We start from the raw sequence: 12,024 nt of genomic DNA on the forward strand, positions 1-12,024 counted from the left end.
TGTTTTTATTTAATTTCTGGACGTTTTTTAATTAATGTATGTTTTGATCCTGGCTCTCCGCACATAAATAATTAAAACGAAATTGGCATATTAATTTTTTTTTTTGGCTAAATGGCTTTCTCACAGTTTTAATCGGAAGATTGTGAGAAAAAAGGAGCGAGGGAGGAAGCCTAGTTTGCCCTCCAATTTTTTGATTACTTAAAAAGGCAACTAGAACTTTTAATTTTTTACGAACATTTTCATTGGTAAAAAATATACATAATTTACGAATTAACTTACGTAACGAACTTCTATATTCGTATGTTTTTATTGCGTATATGAGGAGGTTCACCACTCGTCGATACCTCGCTCTTTCCACTAAAGCTTAAATTCTGTCCCAATTCCTTAAGAATGACCCTTGAGTCACAAAGGCCGTAGAATAAATAGTTGAAATTACTAAAAATACTTTAGCGTAAAGAGCGAAGTATTACGAGGTGTTAAATCCCTCATATGCGTAATAATTTCTGCTCGTTTTAAGTTTTAATGCTGCTCCTCACTTTCAGTAGAAAAAACTTTTTCATATTTATTTTTTCATTGTTTTTTTTAAATAATGCTAAAAAATCCTGCATTGAAAGTCTCTTCCCCCATGAGAAGTTTTTCCATGGAAATATCTCCCACGTAACCCCCCCCCCACCTCAACTCTCCCTCCCAAACAAAAACAAAATCCCCCTGAAAACGTCTGTACACTTCCCAGTAACCATTACTATATGTAAACAAAGGTCAAAGTTTGTAACTTGCAAACCCTCCCACGGGGACTGCGGGGGAGTAAGTCGTCCCCAAAGACATAGTTATTAGGTTTTTCAACTATGGTGAATAAAATGACTATCTCAGAATTTTGACCCGGTGACTTTGGAGAAAAATGAGCGTAGAAGGGGGCCTAGGTGCCCTCCAATTTTTTTGGTCACTTAAAAAGGCCACTAGAACTTTTAATTTCCGTTAGAATGAGCCCTCTTGCGACATTCTAGGACCACTGGGTCGATACGATCACTCCTGGGGAAAAAACAAGCAAAAAAACAAATAAACACGCATCCGTAATTTGTCTTCTGGCAAAAAAATGCGAAAATCCACATTTTTGTAGATAGGAGCTTTAAGCTTCTACAATAAAGTTCTCTGATAAGCTGAATCTGATGGTGTGATTTTCGTTAAGATTGTATGACTTTTAGGGAGTGTTTCCCCCTATTTTCCAAAATGAGGCAAATTTTCTCAGGCTCGTAGCTTCTGATAGGTAAGACTAATCTTGATGAAGTTATACTTTAAAATCAGTATTAAAATGAGATTTTTTGTATGTAACTATTGGTATCAAAATTCCATTTTTTAGAGTTTCGGTTACTATTGAGCCGGGTCGCTCCTTACTACAGTTCGTTATCAAGAACTGTTTGAGAAGTGTTTCGATTGGCTGCCAGTGACAGAAATTAGTTGCAATAGTGGCTCTGCTGGTTCTTTGTCTTTGGTCCAAAGTAGTTTAGCTTGCCTAAATGGGTAATATAAATTGGAAACTCCTTACGAAGATAGAAGCATGTTTTGAGGATTAATATAGAAGAGGGCTGATTTCAACAGGGGTCCAGGTGAACAAGGGTTTAGTTAAATGGGGTTTTGTTGTACGGGCTCAGGAGACAAGGGTTCAGTTAGTAGTAGTAGTAAATAGGGTTGAGTTGCACGTGGGCTGAGTTAAAGAGGACCCAGTTAAACAGGGGCTCATTTGTACGATGGTACCGTCAAATGGGACTGAGTTACATGACTTTGGTTTTTGAGTTTCATGGGAATCTGGTTACACGAGGGTTCATTTAGATAAGGGTGAGTCACACGTGGGTCCAGTTGAACGGGGGTTCAGCTGCATGATGATTCAGTTAAATGGAGTAGAATTGCTTGGAAGCCCAATTACATGGGTTCATTTACACGCACACCACTTTTATACAACGTTTAACGTCATTGCAACACTATCATGTTTTTTGTGTACTTTAAATCTGTTTGAATGTAGCGCCATCCAAATAAAAAGTGTTTTAAATAAAGAATCTATAGTAAAGTCAGCCGAAGGGGGTACATCCTGCCCATACCCCAAAATATTGCCATTTTCCACTAATGGGGTATGTGCCCCACCTAGGAATAAAGGCTTAAAAAAAACAAGCAAGCTCAATTTTCAGTAAAGTAATAATTTATAAAATTCTACGGATATGGGGAAATTACACCAGCTGGTCTATATGACCTAATTTTGAAGATCTATATTCATGACGATTCTTCAATCAACAGGGAACTCCATGTGGCAGTCATGCCAAGCTTTTGAGCTCTTTTTGTAGATGGGAGGCTCCTGATCTTCTGTTTGTTCCAGAAATACAGTTATAGATTCTGAACTGGTTTAAGATCCAGAACTGGTTTTAGGTTCAGAATAATGAATTAACCATATTAAAAGTTAAGTTTATTTGTATTATTTACCCATGTTGGGCAAAGATGGATGTTCGATGGTCTAAAATGACAAATATACCATTTCGCTGGAGTACGAGTATTTTCGTTCTTAAAAAGAGTACTAAATATATTGTAATTTCTTTTAAACGTGCCCTTTCCCAGCAGTCTACGAACACTAGTTGAATCTGACCACCCCTGAAGAAAAACTGGAAACACATCAGTGCTTCCAGTGCAAAGCGTGATTTTCCTTGTTGCTCAATGGGGTAGGTCAATACTCCTGCAAAACATTTTGATCCAGTGGTATTTCCAGTGGTGCACTATTTATTTCGATGCATGCTTCGATGCATGACACACACAGAGAGAGAGAGAGAGAGAGAGAGAGAGAGAGAGAGAGAGAGAGAGAGAGAGAGAGAGAGAGAGAGAGAGAGAGAGAGAGAGAGAGAGAGAGAGATAGAGAGAGAGAGAGGGACAGAGAGACAAAACACATACCAACACAGAGAGTCAGAAACATACAAAGGCAGGTGAGAGAAACAAGCAAACAGCCCTTAAAACACACAGCGTGGCCGACCACGCTAACTTAACCTACACGAGCCTAATTTAAAAGTAGTTAGTTTATTCTTCGTCTCTCTCTGTCTTTGTGTTTTTGTGTGTCTGACTTAGTGTGTTCGCAGGTGTTTGCTAGTATCTCTATCTCTCTTCCTCTCTCTGCGCCTCTTCGTTGGACTGGCTGTTTGCTTGTATGTGTCACTGTGCCCACTCCTTGGCTGGGATAAGGAAGAAAATCCATTGGCTGGAAAAGTAAAAAAAATTGCTTGAACTTTGATATTCTGCATTGACGGCATCTTTTCCCCTTTTTTCCCTCCGCAGTTAGCGGAGCAATGGAACGTAATGGAGAGGTGTTTAATGGCTCATTTTTAAGGAAATTGATGTATCTAAAAACCTATTATAACTAAAAAAAATAATTTTTAAGAATAAAATAAATTTTTTACAAAATTTTTTATTTTTATAAAAAGTTATTTCAGTTTACATGAATACTGCACCGTTGCTAGAAACTGTATTTAGAAGAAATACAGTCTTCCTTCTTGAACATCAAGGAAAATCACTTTCTTTCATGAGAAGAAGTGATGTGTCTCTTTTTTTTCTCTATTTTTTCTGCCACCGCTAGTTAGGCACTGAAACATCAGGTTGAAAACTCTTTTATATTGAGTGTTCGACCAAAATGACTCCAATAGTGCATTTTTTTGTTTCGATCCAACACCATTTTTGAGGTGTTTAAGGCATTTTAATTTCCATTAATTTTTCGCTCAATAATTTTTTTACTATTACGATTAACCTAAATGATAAATACCCTGCAAATTACATTTTGAACAGATTTTTTTACTTGTTGGAATCCTAACACAAGAAAATGTTCCACAAAGCTGTCATATAAGATGTTCATGACATTTTACATGCAATTGTCTATACGCAAAGCTCCGGCATAGAGCACCATCTAGCTAAACACTCTGTGAAAGGCAACCCGCTATTCAAGCAACCCGCTAAATACTTGGGTGAACTATAGCTGTCTGCACTACCAGATAATCTGACTTGAAACACATATAGCACCTATAACTCTCCTTAGCTATTTTTTTTAGGTTTATCCTCATTTTCTTGTCAATTCTTTTTATGTATATAAAGATATTTTTTATGTGAAATTTTAAATAATCATTTTTAAAATAACATATTTAAATGAATATTTTTAATTTAAACAGTTTTTAATGCTCTAAACCCCCACCACACCCTCCTCTCCTCCCCAATCCTCTCCCCTAATTCAAAAGTTTACTTGACTGCGATACCTAGAAGCGTGAGCTATGGTAAAACTCAAGTCGGTTCTTTGGTAGCCAGGCTAGGCCATTTTAGATTTAAAGTCTGTCCAGCCACTTGTTTCCAGTACCTTAGGTTGTTTTAAGAACAAGGATGTCGAATGCTAATCTAGGTGCTCAGAAAAATCAATGAGGTGCATGATCAGGGTTACCCCAGATAAAAAAAAAATTCAGTGATTTTTTGTTTGACTTAGTGATTTTCTTGAATAATCTAGTGAGTTATGCAATGATCTAGTGATTTTTTTGGCAATATAAAATACCACTTGACATAGCGATGAATCATTAGGGGTGGCAAACAATGTGCATGATTGTATCTGCATATATGTGTGATGATAGTGGAATCGCTACATGCTAGAAGGGTTACGGTAGTGCCCTAAGGTGAATAGATGTTATCTTAAATAACAACGAGAACTTCTATTTATTGTGACAAGGAATTACAACAGCTCAAAAACCATAAAAAAGAAAACAAAAAATTTGAGGTTTAGTAGAAATCATTGTTAGAAAAATCGGACAAGCTTGAATAATCAAAAATCTTTGAGAATTATGGTTCTTTGGAATCATCTGAACTATCGAACATGATAAGACCAAAAGAACACTCCGAGCAAATTAAACTCACAACGTGTGAGAATTAGCAACTTGGACTATCAAATGAGACAAGACCCCAAAAAACGAAAATTTACAACTTTTATAAATGATAGTTCGTTGAATTAAAAAGAACTTTTTGTCCCGCCATCTGAACATTTAACAAATAAACAACCTAGACTGTCATGTAAAACTAGACCAACAAGGGCAGCTAAAGTAAAGGATATTGGCAAATTGTTTGAAGTAATGAAAATCCAAAATGAAGAAGAAACAAAAATAGGGTTAGAAGATAAGCGACAGTGTAGTCAAAACGTGCCAAAATTGAAAATGATAGTTCTGATAATTGGGTTTGGGATTTGGACATAGATTAGGCCTTTGTTTAAAAATTAAGTTTCTGGGATACGGATTTCACAATGACAAAAGACAAAACGGGGCTAAAGTTGATGTTCAACGTTTTATAAGAGCTCTAAGTAATAAAATGGCTATAAATAACGACAATAGAGTTTATAAGGACGTTAGCCAAGAGCCGATACTGTATCAGCCTCTGTTAAAAATTAAATAAAAAAAAAGATAGTTTTTTTTAACTGAAAGTAAAGCAGAAATTACTCCGTATACGAAATGGGTTGTCCTCTCCGCAATCCCTCGCTCTTTACGCTAAAGTTTTTAATTGTTTTAAAAAGTAGAACTGTGGCAAAGAGTCAAACTTTAGCGTAAAGAGCGATGGATTGCGGAGGGGACAACCCATTTCATTAACGGAGTAATTTCTGTTCGTTTTAAGCTTTAATGTCGCTCCTTACTTTCAGTTAAACAAACTAGTTTTTTCATTTAATTTCTGAACGTTTTTGAATTAATGCATGTTTGATTTTGGCTTTCCGCACATAAATTATTAAAATGAAATTTGCATATTAATTCTTTTTTTGGCTAAATGCCTTTCTCTTAGTTTTGATCAGACGATTTTGAGAAATTAGGGGTGGGGAAGGAGCCCTGTTGCCCTCCAATTTTTCGGTTACTTAAAAAAGCAACTAAAACTTTTAATTTTTAACGAACGTTTTATTAGTAAAAAATATACACAACTTAAGAATTAACTTACGTAACAAACTTTTATATTCTTATATTTTTATTATATATATGAGGGGGTTTGTCGTCCCCTCGTTAATACCTCGCTCTTTACCCTAAATCTTAAGTTGTGTCCCAATTCTTTAAAAATAACCCCTGAATCAGAAAGGCCTTAGAATAAATAGTTTAAATTACTAAAAATACTTTAACATAAAGAGCGAGGTATTTATCTTCTCCTAAATACCTCGTTCTTTATGCTAAAGTGTTTTTAGAACCCCTCATATGCGTAATAATCACTGTTTGTTTTAAGCTTTAATGCTACTCCTTACTTTCAATTGAAAAAACTTTTTCATGTTTATTTTTTCATTGTTTTTTTTATATAGTAATGGTAGAAAATCCCGCGCCCTTTTCATTGAATTTCTCTTCCCCCATAACATATTCCTCCAAGGAAAGATCCTCCCACATAGCCCCCTCCCCTCAAACCCATACCCCAAACCAAAAAAAATCCCACTGAGAACGTCGTACGCTTCCCAATAACCATTACTGTATGTAAACACTGGTCAAAGTTTGCAACTTGCATCCCCTCCCCCAGGGACTGTGGGGGAGTAAGTCATCCCCAAAGACATAGTTATTATGGTTTTCGACTATGCGAAATAGAATGGCTATCTCAAAATTTTGATTCGTTGACTTTGGAAAAAAATGAGCATGGGAGGGGGCCTAGGTGCCCTCCAATTTTTTGGTCACTTAAAAGGGGCACTGGAACTTTTCATTTCGGTTAGAATGAGCCCTCTTGCGACATTCTAGGACCAGTTGGTCGATACGATGACCCTTGGGAAAAAAAAACAAAAAAAAAAAACAAATAAACACGCACCCGTGTTCTGTCTTCTGGCAAAAAATACGAAATTCCACATTTTTGTAGATAGGAGCTTGAAATTTTTGCAATAGGGTTCTCTGATACGCTGAATGCGACGGTGTGATTTTCGTTAAGATTCTATGACTTTTAGGGGGTGTTTCCCCCTATTTTCTAAAATGAGGCAAATTTTCTCAGGCTCGTAACTTTTGATGACAAAGACTAAATTTGATGAATTTATAAAATCAGACGAATTTATAAAATTTATAAAAATCAGCAATCTTAAAATCAGCATGAATATCCAATTCTTTTGATGTATGTTTTAGTATCAAAGCTCCGTTTTTTAGAGTTTCGTATACTATTGAGCGGGGTCGCTCCTTACTACAGTTCGTTACCACGAACTGTTTGAAAGTAAAACAGTTCAAAATAATTTTATATCTAGTCACTGTCATTAAAAAGGTATCATCCCTATTTTGAACTGTTTTACTTTCGTCATGGAAAGGCAGTGTGGTCTTCGAAGTTATCTACGAACTATTTTAAAACAAAGGTTCGGCGTTATGTTTTTAATGATGACAAAATACAAGCCAAGGCAAAAGTTAAAGGTCCAATAACAAAAAAAACATAATTTAACAAAGACACGAATTCTAATTTCAAAAGGTCATCTAAAAGGTTTAAGGGATTGACTGATAAAAATAAAGCACAAATATATCTGATTAGAAAACTAGTGAAAGTGAGAATCGCAACAACTGCAAAAAAGGGCATGGAACGAACGACTGTGAAAATCACATTGAATTGTAAACGAGATTTTTAACAGTGATCTGTGGTTGGAAACTAGAAAAGACGTATTTTTTTTCTTTAACGCATCAAGAAATTGATGATGATGATGTATGAATCTAAACTGCTAAAGTAATTGGCGTGGAAAAAACTTTCTGAGGTAAAGATAAACAAAAATGGACAATGAAACTTACGGTAGGAAAACTAGAAACGGCGATGATTGGCCAAAAAACGATCTAAATAGGTCAGGACTTATTTAGTAAAAAGTATTCGTAATTTTTAAAGGGTGGCAGCATCGAACCTGTGATGACGCCAATACATCAAGAAAAGGCTCAATCAATACATACATACATACATACATATATATATATATATATATATATATATATATATATATATATATATATATATATATATATATATATATATATATTTATATATATATATATATATATATATATGCCAACCCTTTTTATTCCTACATGCTAAATTACTTTTCATAAATGACAACTCAAAACCTATTGTTTTTCTCTTTTATCAAATTTAACTACATATCAGATGTCACCTTAATTGCTCAATTGTCTAATAAGCTTTTCCATTTTTCCAATTTCCTTTTAAGAAACTAAATTCGCAAGAAGCTTGAGCATAAATAAGCCTTTGAAATAGATGAGCTTTCTAAAACTCAGCAAATGCACATTGTACTTTAAATTCATGAGCTTTTATTAAAAACTAGGACCCCTACTTCCCACCATAAGTCCTATTTGCTGCAAACTAGGAACAGTTCAGAAGTTATATGCGTGAAGCTATCAATATGTCTTCCTTGGTACGTCTCGTTTCCAGCTCTAAGACCTTGCTTTCACTAGTTGGGATTCCAGTGCTATCTTAGTTCTGGTAGTGTGAGCCTGACTAGAGAGAACAAAGAAGGGTGTATGTTGAGCTTCCGCCATTTTATTCAAAGTAAGAAAATAAACCACTTGTTTTTTTAGTTTTTCTTGGTTGACTTCCTTCTGGAGACTTATATTTCAGTTTATTCCTGAAACAGAGTCTTGGCCTAGCGCTTGCAATTTCCCCAGAAAAGAAAATTCTTACATCTTTTCTATTCAATTTCTTTTATCTTCAGACAAATTCTAGAATCAAAAATGTTCCTAGGACATATTATTTAAAGCTTTGAGGAGTTGACAACTAGAGTGCTTAATCAATGCCGAAAACACCGTACTTCTGTTGGCAAAGCCAACCAAAGATTCCTCCAACACTTCAGAGGGGTAGGCAACGCGAAACTATTTAAGTTTTAGTGCAATAATGATCTGAAAATTAGCATTTGTAATATTTGTCCAAATTCTTTCCTCCTTCAAAACTAGCTTTCATAGTTCCTTGACCCATCCCTACCAAGTTATGAAGACTCTTGATTTAGAACATAAGCTTAGGCTCACAGTAGGATATAAGATAAGATAATATTTATTTTCAAAAGACTATCACAAGCTCTATAGAGCCAAATTCGCTTTATAGGTCAGTAAAAGCTAAAAAAAAAAAAAAAAAAAAAAAAAAAAAAAAAAAAAAAATCAGTACATTAAGTCAAACACTTAAAATTAAAAAGAAAATAAAAAAGCAAAATCATCAAAGATAAAGGGCAAATCAGTAAACTTAAGAATTAAATTACAAAAACGTTGCAACGAACTGTAGTAAGGAGCGACCCGGCTCAATAGTAACTAAAACTCTAAAAACTGGAATTTTGATATCAATAGCTACATAACAAGAATCGCATTTTAATTTTGATTTTAAATATATAATTTTAATCAAGTTTAGTCTTACCCATCAAAAGTTACGAGCCGGAGAAAATTTGCCTCATTTCAGAAAATAGGGGTAAACACCCCCTAAAAGTCATACAATCTTAACGAAAATCACACCATCAGATTCAGCGTGCCAGAGAACCCTATTGTCGAAGTTTCAAGCTCCTATCTACAAAAATGTGGAATTTTGTATTTTTTACCAGAAGGCAGATTACGGATGCGTGTTTTTTTTTTTTTTTTTTTTTTTTTTTTTTTTTTTTTTTTTTTTTCAGGGGTGATTGTGTCGACCCAGTGGTCCTAGAATCTTGCGAGAGGGCTCATTCTAACGGAAATAAAATGTTCTAGTGCCCTTTTTAAGTGACCAAAAAATTGGAGGGCACCTAGGACCCTTCCATGCTAATTATTTTCCTAAAGTCACCAGATCAAACTTACTCCCCCACAGTCCCCGTGGGAGGGGCCACCAGTTACAAACTTTGACCAGTGCTTTTATATAGTAATGGTTATTTGGAAGTGTACAGACGTTTTAAGGGGGATTTTTAGGTTGGGGGGAGGAGTTGAGAAGAGCAGGATATGTTGGGGAAACTTTCCTTGGAGGAATTTGTCATGGGGAAAGAAAATTTTCATGAAGGGAGCGCAGGATTATCTAGCATTATTAAAAAAAACACACTGAAAAAATAAATATGAATTTTTTTTTAACTGAAAGTAAGGAGAAGCAATAAAATTTAAAACGAATAGAAATTATTACGCATATGATGGGCTCACCTCCTCCTAATACCTCGCTCTTTATTAAGCTAAAGTATTTTTTAGTAATTTCAAGTATTTATTTTACGGCTTTTGTGATTCAGGGGTCATTCTTAAGAAATTGGAACAAAATTTAAGCTTTAGTGTAAAGAGCGAGGTTCTGACGAGGGGGTGAACCCCTTTGTATACGTAACAAAAACATGAGAATACAGAAGTTCGCTACGTAAGCTAATTTGTAAGTTACGTATATCTTTTACTAATAAAAACATTCGTAAAAAAATTAAAAGTTCTAGTTGCCTTTTTAAATAACCAAAAATCGGAGGGCAACTAGGCCTCCTCCCCCGCTCCTTTTTTCTCCAAATCATTCGATCAAAACTATGAGAAAGCCATATAGCAAAAACAAGAATGCAAATTTCGTTTTAATTATTCATCTACGGAGAGCCAAAATCAAAACCTGCAATAATTCAGAAACATTCAGAAATTAAATTAAAAAAGCAAGTTTTTTTTAACGAAAATTAAGGAGCGACATTAGAACTTAAAACGAACAGAAATTACTTAGTATATGAAAGCAGATGCTTCCTCATCAACGCCCCGCTCTTTACGCTAAAGTTTTTTACTGTTTTAAAAAGTAAAGTTTAGAGAAAGAGTCAAACTCTTTATCATCAACGCCCCACTCTTTACGCTAAAGTTTTTTACTGTTTTAAAAAGTAGAGTTAAGAGAAAGAGTCAAACTTTAGCGTAAAGAGCGGGGCGTTGATGAGAAAGAGTTTGACTCTTTCTCTTAACTCTACTTTTTAAAACAGTAAAAAACTTTAGCGCAAGGCGTTGATGAGGAAGCATCTCCTTTCATATACGAAGTAATTTTTGTTCGTTTTAAGTTTTAATCTCTATGATGTTTCAGTGGCTTGTTCCCATCCAAAAACAGTGGTTTCCTTGTTGTTCCAGGTCGGGAACGTCAATTATCTTGTATAAGGTTTTCTATCATGATGATTTTGCTGGTACAATTTTCATTTTGTTTTGGCACGGTTTTTTGGAGATTTTAGGCTCTTGTTCAAAATAGTCATAAACTTTCATTAACAATAAACATTTACTATAAAAATTACCAAAGAAATACTTATTGGTCTTGAATCAGCTTTGAATGACAATCATTTTTCATTAGAATTTTTTCAAAGTTTGCTTTTAACTTACAGTTACTATGGACCTTGGATTACTCTTTACCAGGTTGCAACAGTCACTGCAACCATAGCATTTGCAATTCTAACACTTTAAATAGCTGAACCCCTTAAAAAATTCTTAGAACAATTTCTTTCAGTGCAAACTTGGCACACCATAATTCCACCGTAGCCTATATAAATATTTAATACAAAAGATATTGAACTCATCTATTCAACAGCTGTTGTGATAGATCGGTCTTTTCTTCTGAGAGTTTTGACGAACAGCCAATCTGAGGCGTTAAGAGAGACGGTTGAGCAAAGGTCAGCTTTCCTAATATAAGTAATACGTTCTGTTTATTTTGAGTTTTAATGCTGCTCCTCCCTTTCAGCAAAATAAAAAGGCTTAATTTATTGAGTTTCTGACCATATTCAAATGATACCTGGAAATACTAGGAAACAATAAAGTTTTTGCAACAAACCACTGGAATAAATTTTAGAACACATTTTTTGTATTTTTTTTGCCATAATTTCAGGGTTGGCAAGAGCCATTAATCTAAAAGATTCATGTTCAATAGGATCTTATTAGCCTAATACTTACTGTTTTAAGTTTCAACCTGTTGAGACCCTGTTATACATGAATAAGTAATAATTCAAGAATGGTAGTCATCTTGAAAAAGTCATGCATCCAAATATGTATCAGGTTTTATTTTCAGGGTTTATTTGTTGTTAATTTGAAAAATTAGTTATATTCTTTTTCTTTTCTTTGCTTTCAATATGAGTTC

General features: G+C 34.6%; 1 protein-coding gene across 1 annotated transcript in view; it reads left to right on the plus strand.

The window, feature by feature from the left end:
* The first annotated feature begins 8,421 nt into the window (after nucleotides 1-8,421).
* The window catches only part of LOC136031680 (probable G-protein coupled receptor CG31760), a 342,470-nt gene continuing 338,867 nt past the window's right edge, over nucleotides 8,422-12,024 (plus strand). Inside the window, exon 1 of the mRNA XM_065711357.1 lies at nucleotides 8,422-8,517. The gene's annotated coding sequence lies outside the window, so the exon portion shown is untranslated. The remainder of the gene's footprint in view (nucleotides 8,518-12,024) is intronic.

The sequence above is a fragment of the Artemia franciscana genome, chromosome 10 (assembly GCF_032884065.1).
Source record: "Artemia franciscana chromosome 10, ASM3288406v1, whole genome shotgun sequence".
Lineage (NCBI taxonomy): Eukaryota > Metazoa > Arthropoda > Branchiopoda > Anostraca > Artemiidae > Artemia > Artemia franciscana.